This window comes from Triticum aestivum, chromosome 2B, assembly GCF_018294505.1.
Source record: "Triticum aestivum cultivar Chinese Spring chromosome 2B, IWGSC CS RefSeq v2.1, whole genome shotgun sequence".
Classification (NCBI taxonomy): Eukaryota; Viridiplantae; Streptophyta; class Magnoliopsida; order Poales; family Poaceae; genus Triticum; species Triticum aestivum.
This window is the reverse complement of record NC_057798.1, coordinates 401,473,266-401,486,051: the sequence shown is the minus strand read 5'-3', so window position 1 is coordinate 401,486,051 and position 12,786 is coordinate 401,473,266. Positions and strand designations below refer to the sequence as shown.

At 42.0% G+C, this 12,786-nt stretch overlaps 1 long non-coding RNA gene across 1 annotated transcript in view; it reads left to right on the top strand.

The window, feature by feature from the left end:
* Positions 1–6,567: 6,567 nt before the first annotated feature.
* LOC123045149 (uncharacterized) overlaps positions 6,568–12,786 on the top strand; it is a 9,402-nt gene continuing 3,183 nt past the window's right edge. The window contains exons 1-3 of the long non-coding RNA XR_006421099.1: positions 6,568–10,615; positions 10,948–11,617; positions 11,741–11,855. This is a non-coding gene — a long non-coding RNA (uncharacterized lncRNA). The remainder of the gene's footprint in view (positions 10,616–10,947; positions 11,618–11,740; positions 11,856–12,786) is intronic.

The following is a 12,786-nucleotide window of genomic DNA, read 5'->3' as shown; positions in this document are numbered from 1 at the left end:
ACGCCGGAGCCTTGCCGGCCTGCTTCCTCCTCCCCACCGGCCTGCCTCCTCTTCGCCGCGTCGTCCCCGACCCCCTTCCTCGACCCCCGTTGCCCCGTCCTCTGCAACCCATGGTGAGGCCCTCAGCCTCCTCTTCCCCTCTCCGCCGCTCGTCGTGCTCCTTGGAACGACCCCGCCCCGTGCTGCTCTGCAGCGTGCGCGACGAGCCCACGCGCCCATCGCCTTGGCCGTCCGGCCCTGCTCCCCCTGCTGCTCCTTCCCCGTTGTCACGGCTGCCCTGTCCACCACGCCCACACGCCCACTCGTGCACTGCCTCGCTCCGGCTGCGCGTCCCATTATGCGTCGTCCCACGGCGTTCCCCGCCCCTGCTGCTACATGCTCGGCGCTGTCCCGCCCTGATGCCGCCTCGCTCCAGCGCTGTGGCCAGCCCCTTGCTGTCACTTGCTACAGGCCGCCCTTCCCGTGCAGCCCTCCCCCTACCGGCGTCCACCACCGCCCTGCGACTCCGTGCCGCAGCCACCTCCGCCGCTGCGGTCATTCCCCCCTTCACCGCCTCCCCTGGCTCCGGCCGGCGCTGGCGCCAGCATGCGTCGGGCCTGCTCGGTGCCCCCTCGGGCACCTGTCCGTTTGGGCGCCCGCACCATCACCCGTTAATGTGTGCCCGTGTCCGTTAAGGCCCATGGGGCCTATGACAGCTGGGGCCCAGCCCCTGAGAACGTATTTAAAAAAATAAAAATAAAAATAATTAATTACTTGATTAAAGAAATAATTAACTTAATTAATTTTGATTAATTAAATTAAACAACTAATTAAACTAATTACACATTAGTTACCTAGTTAACATGATCAGTTAATTAGTTAATTAAGTAGACAATGACATTGGGGCCCACCCCTAATTAACCCTGATTAGGATAATTAATATGTTTAATTAAAATGTGTCACTCACCAGTGGGACCCACTGGTCAGGTTGACCAGTCAACCCCTGTTGACTGCTGCTGTCAGCATGACATCATGCTGATGTCATAAATCCAATTTTGAATTAAATTAAATAATTAATTAAATTCCAAAAATTAATAAATTCTTTTTAAAATCATATCTTTTAATCCGTAACTCGGGTGGAAATACTTTCTACATGAAAGTTGCTCAGAACGACGAACGAATCCGGATACGCAGCCCGTTCGTCCGCCACACATCCCTAACCTATCGAACTCGCAACTTTCCCCCTCCGGTTCCTCTGGCCGAAAACATGAAACACCGGGGATACTTTCCCGGATGTTTCCCCCTTTCGCCGGTATCACCTACTACCGCGTTAGGGCACACCTAACCCCGCTCATTGTCATGTCATGCGTCATCATGCTTATGCTTGCATTGTAATTACTGTTTCTTCCCCCTCTTCTCTCCGGTAGACTACGAGACTGACGCTGCTGCTGCGCAGTTCGACTACGGTGTTGACGACCCCTCCTTCTTGCCAGAGCAAACAGGCAAGTCCCCTGCGTACGCGACATAATGGAGGTTGCTAGGTCTGCTCACCGGCCGCGTACGCAACGTGCAGGTGTGCAATGGGCGATGGGCCCAGACCCCTGCGCGCATAGGATTTAGACCGGCGTGCTGACCTCTCTGTTGTGCCTAGGTAGGGCTGCGACGTGTTGATCTTCCGAGGCCGGGCATGACCCAGGAAAGTGTGTCCGGCCAAATGGGATTGAGCGTGTTGGGGTATGTGGTGCACCCCTGCAGGGAAGTTTATATATTCGAATAGTCGTGTCCCTCGGTAAAAGGACGACCCAGAGTTGTACCTTGACCTTATGACAACTAGAACTGGATACTTAATAAAATACACCCAGACAAGTTCCACAAACAACCCGGTGATCGATTTTCCACAGGACGACGAGGGGAGGATCGCCGGGTAGGATTATGCTATGCGATGCTACTTGGAGGACTTTAATCTACTCTCTTCTACATGCTACAAGACGAAGGCTGCCAGAAGCGTAGTGTTCGATAGGATTAGCTATCCCCCTCTTATTCTGGCATTCTGCAGTTCAGTCCACCGATATGGCCCTTCACACATATACCCATGCATATGTAGTGTAGCTCCTTGCTTGCGAGTACTTTGGATGAGTACTCACGGTTGCTTTTCTCCCTCTTTCCCCCCTTTCCCTTCTACCTGGTTGTTGCAACCAGATGACGGAGCCCAGGAGCCATACGCCACCATCGACGATGACTCCTACTACACTGGAGGTGCCTACTACTACCTGCAGGTCGCTGACGACGACCAGGAGTAGTTTAGGAGGATCTCAGGCAGGAGGCATGCGCCTCTTTCGATCTGTATTCTAGTTTGTGCTAGCCATCTTATGGCAACTTGTTTAACTTATGTTTATACTCAGATATTGTTGCTTTCGCTGACTCATTTATGTTGAGCATTTGTATTCGAGCCCTCGAGGCCCCTGGCTTGTATTATGATGCTTGTATGACTTATTTTACTTTTAGAGTTGTGTTGTGATATCTTCCCATGAGTCCCTGATCTTGATCATACACGTTTGCGTGCATGATTAGTGTACGATTGGATCAGGGGCATCACAAGTTGGTATCAGAGCCGACTGCCTATAGGAATCCCCCTTTCCAACTCCTTGGCCGAAGTTGAGTCTAGTCGATGAAAATTGTTTTACTAACTTGGCTGTGCGGCCCATGGGCCCACGTCGCCAATTGGGTGGTATTAGAATCTTTTATTCCTCATCTATACTCCGGGATTCTGATCTCTCTTCTATTCGGGTTAAATGATTTTACTAACGCCGACTCTAGGTTCTCGTAACTACTTCCTCCCGAAGAGCCCTCACTCCAGATGATTGCTTAGTGCACCAGAAGATTTCGAAGATACTCTACGATGTTCTCCTGAGACACTTATGCCCACCGCCCTTACGAACCCCCTACCATTGTTATATCCTTATGGATAACTATATACACGTGCCATTCTTACATTGAATCCTATGGATCTTGATATTACAAGATGCCCTGAACTGCTCTCCGTTGCTTCGAGAATCCTTTGAGCTTACTGCCTTGCAGTTCTTACCACATGAATACACCCTACGAATAATTTCTCGCACTTACCGAGTATCCGCTCATCCCCAGTTAATCCATGTAATTCACAAAAATTCTTCGAAATGCTATTCGACCTTCTAAAAATCCTCAGCACCTTATTGCTACTGAAGTTCTTACCTTCCCGCAATATGGTTAATTCCATATATCTAGTCATCTTCGTTGGCATCCTTTGTCTTTATCATTTTGAGTCTGTTGATTCAATACATTGCGAATGCCCGCAATCATCAAATGATCCTTATGAATTATCTTTCCGGCTCAACCGTCATTTTTAGCTCGAGCTGGTTCTCGACCAATCAGATGGTCGTCGAGTGTACCCCTAAGACTATTCAACTTATCCATGTCTAATCAGAGCGTTGCTTCTGATCCCTTGACTGGGAATTCATAATTCTTGTGCAATTGAACTTTGAATTAGTCAGTTGTTTCTACAATCTGATGCCTTGGCATTCCTTCTTCCCCTGATTGAGTACCGATACTCACATCAGCCCCGTTGTGGACCGCCATACCCATTGCTGGGTTATTATCCGACAGTGTCCTTCACAACCAAAATTCTTGTGAGTTCTTTACCTGATACATAATGCCTTTGGTAAATTGTGTCTTCTGCCTTTGGCAAGTTATATCCTACGCCTTTGTCAACCATGCTCTGCTTTGAGCACGTGTTAATTGATCCTAAAGTTCATGGTATATGTTCTAAGATGCCCCGATGGGTTGAACCTATGCCTTCCTTAATCTATGAGAACCCGAAAGTTTTCATGGGTCATACTCCTCTGGTAATTCACGAGGTAGGTTTCAACACTGAAATCATTTTAGCTAGAGCAGTGAATGAAAGGTCATGCATTAAAGAAGTGGGAGTCGACCTTGAACCTTGAGTTCATGCCCATGGACACGATGTAGATCCTATCATGGAAGCTTCTTGAAATAATAACTATTTCCTTGATATATTATCATCTGGTATCTGTGAATTGATCCTTTGCAACCGTGGCTCCGACCATGATTGTTCTCCTTTGATTCCGTTTCCCAGACAAGATGAAGTACTTGTATTCTGCAGATCATTTCACGTGTCCATCCTCTACTCCGCTCTATCGTCGAGTATTACACTATCATATCTCGAGAATATCATGGAACTGCATAACTTCTGATGGGTTCTCCATCAACTATCCCGATTCCATTTTTCCTGGGTTCTGGGTTGTCGTCAACTAAGAACACCAAATAGTGAACCGAGTCCGCACTACGGTTCAACAACTTTTAGTAATCTTCTTTACTTATGGGTTTGTACCCGGTCACGTCATTCCTAGCCTGTTTGGCTATATCATTATCGTGATGATTTTTAACTGTGCTACCTGGTCCTTATTCCCGGAGCACCAGTTTCGATGATGAGCTAAGCTTACGTCGATTTTCCTCGACATATCATTTGTCCTTGAACAACAAACTTGATTTCGAGTTTGTGTTGTACCCATGGTTCCAATAGCCATTCACTTCATCATTCCTTTGACTTGATGCCATCGCCGATCGATTACATCTTCATGAAATCTCTCGACAAGTGTGTCGTGATCATCATCAGCATTCTGAGCTCTCCCAGGATATCATTTGAATTCATGATGAGAAATACCATCCTTGCCCTCGATGATTTGTGCTATCATCGACCACCTTATTGCCTTCCGTTCAACACAAACTTGTTCGTGTTTTGTGTATTCCTTGAGATCCTTGCTATCCAGCATTTGTTCTCCTTTACCTTGGAGTATTACCATCTTTTATGTCAAGAATGTCGTGAGAATTTCACCACCCGTTAAGAAATTCTTGTTGCAGTGATGCTTCTCGCCATCACTATTCTTTTCTTGGCCCCTGTTGAATGAACTCTGTTGTGAGAATTCAATATCTCTAGCAACCCTACTGTTTCGAAGTGAATAGCCGATAGTTTCGCTATGAAATCACCATTCTAACTTTGATCGTCCTACTTGGTCCATATTTCCAGGTGCTTTTTGGTTCAATATTTAACCATGGATGTTCTCATCGAACATACCTCATTATATACTTCGGTGTGTCCGATGCTATCACCTCGTTCATTTAATTGTGGAAATTCATCTCTTTTTTCTAAAACCTTGATGAATTGCCGATGTGTCCATCATCCACCTCCTCATCCTCTTCATGGTTTACTGATGAACTCATGTTCGGAACTCGTTTTCATAGTCCATTTCCCAAGAATCTTACGATGTCTTCTCGTTAATTTGTGTTGCACCTTTCTTCAACAGGCATCCTGAGTCTGAGGTATCCTGACCCCAATCAGATTTGAAACTTGGTCAGATATGATGGTTGGAACATTTTTCCAAGAGTCATAATATTGGTCCTTATATGACCCGGTAAGGTGATGTCATCCTAGCACACCTGGCCGGAGGACCTATTGTTATAGTTTCCTTTTTAGCAAGGTTAACCATTCTTCCATGAGGAAATTGTAAGACTTATTCTACAAGTTGTTCCTGATGGATCCTTTGTGCATCCAAATTCTGCCCCTTACTTGATGACCATATCAATGCTATCACGAAGCATGTCTGTGGTACTCTTATCATCGATAAGAACCTTTGAAGCACCATGCTAAATTTCCTTTATCAATTTTTCAAACACCGTTGTTTGGGTAACTAGTAGAGTGGCCCGCTCGATGCGCGGGCTAGGTTTTTTTAAGTTAAATTTTAAGAATAATTGTGGCAACATATTTTAAGTATTATAATTTCTTGAATTTTTTTCATTGATGCTTTATTTTTATATTGATATATGAATATATTGGTGCTCGTTCATCCTTCATTTGCTAATTGTTCATTCCATAATAATTTTATTTTTATGATTGATTGTATATTATTATACTTTTAACTATAGTTTTATTATCGACGGTATCATTCAAATTATTTTTGTATATTTTTGCAAACATTTTTATTATGTTGTTTTTTATGAAAAGAGTAATTTGTTAACGGTTGTTGGAATATTTTTGTATTGTTTTTTTGTTGCGAGAAATCAACTTACATTTTGAGATCGATTATTTGTTTATATAGACTTGCAGCATAGTAGAAGCGTAATCTTTAGTATCTTTACTGTGTTTTAAAAACAGATCATATGTAGACATATTTTAGTTGTCAGATACTCTCAACATTTCTAAATTTAAGTCTTTTTATATATTTCGATACGAACTACATATATATGTATATAGACATATTTTATAGTGTAGATTAACTCATGCTTCATATTTAGTCCGTAGTGGAATTTGTAGACTTATATTTAGAAATGGAGGAGTAGATTTTTTGAGGGTGTACTAATATGAAATGGAGTGATTACCTTGCTATTGTTTGTTTGCTTCCGTACACGTACATCCAACAGTACCAAGGGCGCCTTACATTTTGACGTTAGATTGTTTCATCACACTTTGCACAGTACGTTGCTCTGAAAAACAAAGTTTCCATAGTACGCAAGTGGTCTCATGGGTCCCACCAACATTACTCTTCACTTGCCTATTCCGTAGTCTTCTTGACTTCTCCGGATGTTCTTTTTTCACACAAGTGATAATGTTTTTGGCCGATCCCCTTTCTTCTTCCCTTTTTTTCTTCTTCAGTGAAAATTTGCTACTGCTGGATAGCTCCCATCTGCATTCGTCCTATCCTGAAGCCACCCCCGCACCTGGTGCTTCCACAGGTTGCCCATCGACGGCGGCTAGTTTTCCTCCTCGTACACCTCCTGTGGGTTGGTAAATGGGGATCTGGTGCGCCAGTTAGGAGGCGAGATGGTCGATCTGCACGGTGTCGTTGATGTTGTGGTCTGTGCAATTGATTCGGTGATGGATTTCATCTCCCGCAGGTCTGCAATTTTCCTTGATCCAGCTTTAGTATGAGGATGGTAGTGTTTAAAATAATTGTGTTTGTTATTTTTGTTGATATTACCTCACTATTGATTTCTTCACTTGTGAAATCACCATCTGTATCATTTCCTTCCTCTTGTACCTGTAAGATATAATGTGGAAATTTAACAATGTATTATGTAATGCATATATAAGATGAAATGCATACATAATATTAGGCCAAAGTGGGAAATGACCGATACACTGATGGATTATTATTTCATACCAATGATTGTATATTTTGGAAATAATATATTTAAAATTAAATCATTTTCCTTTTATTTGATGGTACCTCATTATTGGTTTCTTCATTGGCGGAATCATCATTTGTGTCATTTTCTTCCTCTTGTACCTGTAAGATAGCGGTAGTTTAACAACGCATTAAAAATGAACATCATAGAGCATATTGTTAATAGATATTTAAGGTGGAATGTATTCAGCTGAAGTTATGTATTGTTTTTTTGAACTTCGCGGAAGCAACCTTGGTCTTAACATTTTTATATCCCTCGCTGTGGTTGTCGTTTCTGAAATCCTTGTTATATCTCGGATCTGCAGTTTCTTTGACCTCACTATTGAATTTGTTTTTGTTCACAACTCTTCTGAGTTTCTTGTTGGTAGGCCTTCTGACATGTGTATTGTTTTGTCTGCAGTCTTTATCTGAATCATCTTCTATGGTAATTATATCTGAACCTGTAGCTTGAATGTTTGCTACCTCCTTTTCAAATATATTTTCCTGTTTTTTCAGCGATGTCATAAAATAGTAGTAGTAGTAGTATGTGTGTGTGTGTGTGTGTGTGTGTGTGTGTGTGTGTGTGTGTGTGTAATGAGGGAAAGTAATTTGAAAGAGGATCTCAGTATAGAATTTCTCTATACGAACCTTTTTTGCGAAGCCTTTCTTTTGAAATCTTGTTTACATCTCTTTTGTTTTGTCTCTCCTTTTATCTTCTGTGAAAAAGTTTTTGGCTCTTCCCGTGCGTTGTATTATGTCATAAATAAATAGGCCATAATTAATTATCAATGCATACACAGGGAGATAATGTTTTAAATTTGTTACCTCGTCATCAGGAGCTTCAATTTTAACAACTGATTTTCTGCTATTTCTGGAAGCAAACGGTCTCACATCTTTTTCATATCTTTTGCTAGACTTTTGTATCTTTGTCCTGCGTTGTTCCTTTTGGTTAGAGGATATTGAGGTTTCCTTTCTGCACATATCCTTCTTCTCATCATTTGTTGCATTCTTGGAGGAGTGGTTCACCTATAAGAATAAAAATATTTTTTTTAACATTTTAAAGAAAAAATTGCACACTTGTCAGAGCAAAACCATTAATTAGTGGGAATACCTCGTTATGGGACTTGTGCATAGCCAAATTTGAAGAACCTTGTGTGTCTTGCCTTTCCAGTATGCTCTATAAAGAGTGTACTTGTATTATAGTTTTATAAGCCATTTAAAATACTGAAATGTGCATGTGCATACCTCTTCAACCATTTCATTTGAATATTCCATCTCAAGTTTGTCATCAACTTCAAAAGTGAAACTCACTTTAAAATTTTCCATACACTCTTGTAGATTCCTTGAATTTTACTTCAGCCGAAATATGAGTGTTCTGCCATAAAGGGTTTGAATAACATCTGGTACTGTGTTGTTGAATCCCTCCTGCTCTAATAGGGTCGATGCAGACATGTTGCCTAAAAGACTCTTTGCTACCTCATTAAACACCACAAAAGTTGTGGTTCCGTGTCATCGCGTACCTTGAGTTTAAGTAGGTACCTAGTATGATATTGTCAAGTTATTACTGGTATATTATTAAAACAAATGGCACCAAATACAATCTAGTTCACAATATGCTCACCACATGTGTGGATTTTCATCTACTTCACGACAGGAAGTGCAAATATAGTTATCATGTTCCTTTTTTACAGCACAAAAGGAAAGTTTGCATGCCATGTACCACCACCCTTTATCTGTTATAATATCATCAATCGTTGCTTTTGTTGTGCATACAAATTCCGGTTAAGGAGAAAACATGAGATTATATAATAATGTACAATAAAGACACGACAGTATGCTGATCAAGGTTAGAGAGAAACCTTTCTTTTAACATCAGCATATCGCAGTTCTATAATTTCCTTCAATGTTTTTCTGTTGTACAACATTTGCTCCTCAATTGTTCGTTGGGTGCTTTCGTTGATTCCAATCATTGTTGGAATAACATCTCTTTCACGATACCTATAATAGATTACAACATGTCCACATAAACTTGTAACTTCAAAAACATATATAATTGCATTATTATATATATACCATACCTCTCAATAATTTGGTTTGTCTCTGGAATTTCAGGGCTGAGGAAGACTTTAGATGCATTTGTTGTGCATAGTGATAGCCCTGGTAAGAAAGTCAGTAATTTGGATTTGAGTTCACACACAGGGATTATAGTCCTCACCATTGAATTTTCTGACCAAATTTGAAGTGACAATCACTACTGTTTGTTTGTGCGGAAGTCTTTCATTCACCATATTTGCTAAAATATCACCCCATAGCGTGATCCGGATCTTTTCATCACTGCATGAATTTAATCATGAAAAAGTGATATAAAGATCATCTATGTAATTCAAAAAAAACTATAGTAATATAATCACTTACTCTAGTAAAAGGATTTCAATCTCACGGATGTTTGAAGTTTGCGCCATGCCCGTCCCTTTATTTTTTTTGTACTTGCTCTATTGTTTCATTGCAGTAAGCAATCCAATGACATCTGCACATAATCATATTTAATATCTGGCTAGTTCACCAATGCTTGTTCTTCGATATTGATTATGATCATACCTGAGCACTGTCTTATCAATATTCACCCTACTATCCAAGGTATCACCATCAGCAAATTCGAAGTGGTAATCGAAAAACTTGGATTTTCCTTCATCCACTTCCTTCACTACTGTATCATAAAGAAAACTGATTTTGAGATTGTTCTTCAATGGTCGGTATTTTTCATACTCCCAGACTTTGAAGGTCTTAATTATGTATATGAAGTCCTCTTTAATCTTTGACTTAAATTTATTGACCAGTGTGCTCCCAATAGAAGCATGGATCGCATCGCCCTACATAAAGAGAAAACATCAGCAAACTTTAGAAAGCATAAATTGAAGAGACATTATATATGCTTGCACCTTTCTGTCCAGTAAAATCATATCTGTGCTAATGAGCTCATTAGTCGATAAGTTAATTGCATCCCAGTCTTAAAACTTTGACTTTGATTGTCCATGTCTCGTTTCGTGTAGTCAATGCATTCAACGGTGTATGTTCCATAATCTTTGAGGCCCTATAAATATAAGAACAGAATGTTGATTAGTAAAGTAAGTAATATAATTACATGCAAGCAATCCCATTTGTTTTTGAGACTTCTATAGTATATTATCTTAACGTGAAAACTGGAAGCAACATCCATGGCATTAACCTTCTGTACATGATTATATGAAATAAAAGTAGATGAATCAATGCAATTTTATTGACAATTGGTCTTAATTTATGTTTGTTTCAGATGGAGCTGATGCCATGGGGACAGAAACCCACTATAGCATCTGAGGCTGATCAAATATGGAAGCCATCTATGTCTGTTTCTCTGTATTTGTTTGTTCGTGATGAAACTTGTGAGCTAACATGCGAAACCTTTTTAGATTAGCACTACCTACAATATAATTTAAGTATTATTGATCCATTAATAGATCTTATCTATAATAATTGGTATAATCTATAATATGAACATCTTATGCATCATATATGCTTCTCTATATCGCAGCAAGTAATCCCACTTGGATATGTCATAGTTTTAGTATGATTCTGGCCTTCTATTAAGACATGAACCCATGCCTATATGATTCTAGATAAATAAACCTTTGGAGGTAATGGCAAAAAAATGTAGACCAGGACTGCCTAGACTATAATTCAACCATTAATAGGTATGATCTATAATTTCGTGCAGATGAAGCTTACTTGATGTTGATCGATTGCTCGACGGTACCTGTATTGTGGTCGCTGGAGGAAGACAATTCTGTAGTCGAAGTTTTGGTCGCTGGAGGAAGATGAGGAAGATATTGCAGAATTGTACTCTAAAATCTAGAGGACAATGAACCTTCCTAAAATCTAAAAAGTGGCCGCGCACTAACTAAACGAACCGGGCGGCCGATTTGTGGCCGTCTTATCTCGCTCGAATTGTCGTGCGCGTGGGCCAGGTGCCAGATGGTCGGGACGCTCACACGACTGACTGAGGCAAAATAGTAGACCACTTCCGTCCGCACCCATCGCTATCCACTCGCCTCCCCACCTCCCTCGCATTTGTCGCCGCCTCCGCCGGTCCGCCCCAACTTGTGCCGGCCGCCGCTGCCGATCCACCTCGCCTCGGCCGACGCGGCCCACCACGGTTGCGGCATCTCGCCTGCCACGCCTCCACGCCGCCGTCTCCCGTCCGCCACCTCGCCTTTTCTTCTGCATCTAGCCGTCGGTCCTCCGCGAACGGCCCTTCCCTCGCCTCCTTGCTAATTAGTCCGTGCGAGAGCGAAGAAGGTGTCTCCCCTATCCACGAATTTCAGCAAGCACTCAATCTACAAGCTCACCCGTACAGCCGGTGCTCCGTACTTCTACATCCTTTCATGGTACGTGTCTGCCTTCTATGGAATTTAGTGAGAAAAAAATTGAGCCCATCCATGGAGCTATGTAATTTGAAGTGGGATGCGGCCTTGAGTTTTGTTTTTCCTCTGATGTTCGAGGAACTGAAGAAATTTCAGTGAGAAGGAAGCCTGTGCGCGTGTGTGGTCGCTGCTATGTTCCCATTCGAGTTGTGCGTATGCGCTGCTGCATCCAGATCCATCCTCAATGGAGGTTTACTGCCAGGTATGACTTCAACGCTGAGGCTAATTGACTTTGATGGGATCAGGGGTTTCCCTGATTAGTTGGTCCCTTGAGTACCAATGGCTTCCTGCGCTTGTTGAATTATGAGATGTGTTTGGTTGGGTTGAATCAAAGGAATTTCTAGTTCTTGTAAGTAAGAATTACTGAAGACTACTTGGTATAGTTACTAGTTCCTCTTGGTTTTGGTTGGTGCTCATTACATCTAGTTGAATCAATGAAAATAATTGAAGTTCTAAAGATTTATTTGTCACTAATGGTATGAATTTAGGATCCTACTTTTCAAAACTCCATGGATCTGTAGTCGATGCAACTTGATCCATCTATTTATTGCTTAGACTGCATTTATCATTACGATACCGCTCGTTGGAACTGCTACTCAGTAGAGCTCAATTTTGTCCGTTTCCTCTCTTTTCTAATCGAAAGATATGCAAGTTAGAATAGTTTGCACACTTGTTATATATAGTTGCACAGAGAGGAATTACAAGCTTCACAGAAAGCAGTACATAGTTGCACACCTAAGCATACATAGTAGCACATTGACTGCCAAGTAGTTGGTCAGGGCAGCCGCCGAAGTTGCACATCCTACTCGTAGGGGTAGTTTGTGAGCAGGTGTCCACAACACGCCTACAGCGGTGGTCAAGGTCTGACTGCTAGATCCATTGTGGATGGGTTAGTAGGTCACCAGGGGAGTCCTTGGTCGTGGAGTCGGAGTAGCACCTCCACTACCTCCTCCAATTCCTTTTTTCCGGTGATGGAGCTGGACCGCTATGGTCGTTAGGAAGCCACGCAAAGTCGCACAACCATGCTTTCGTAGTTGCACATCGACAACCAGACAATTGGTCAGGGCAGCCGCTGAAGCTGCACATCCTACTGGTAGGGGTAGTTGGTGAGCGGGTGTCGACAGCACGCCTAT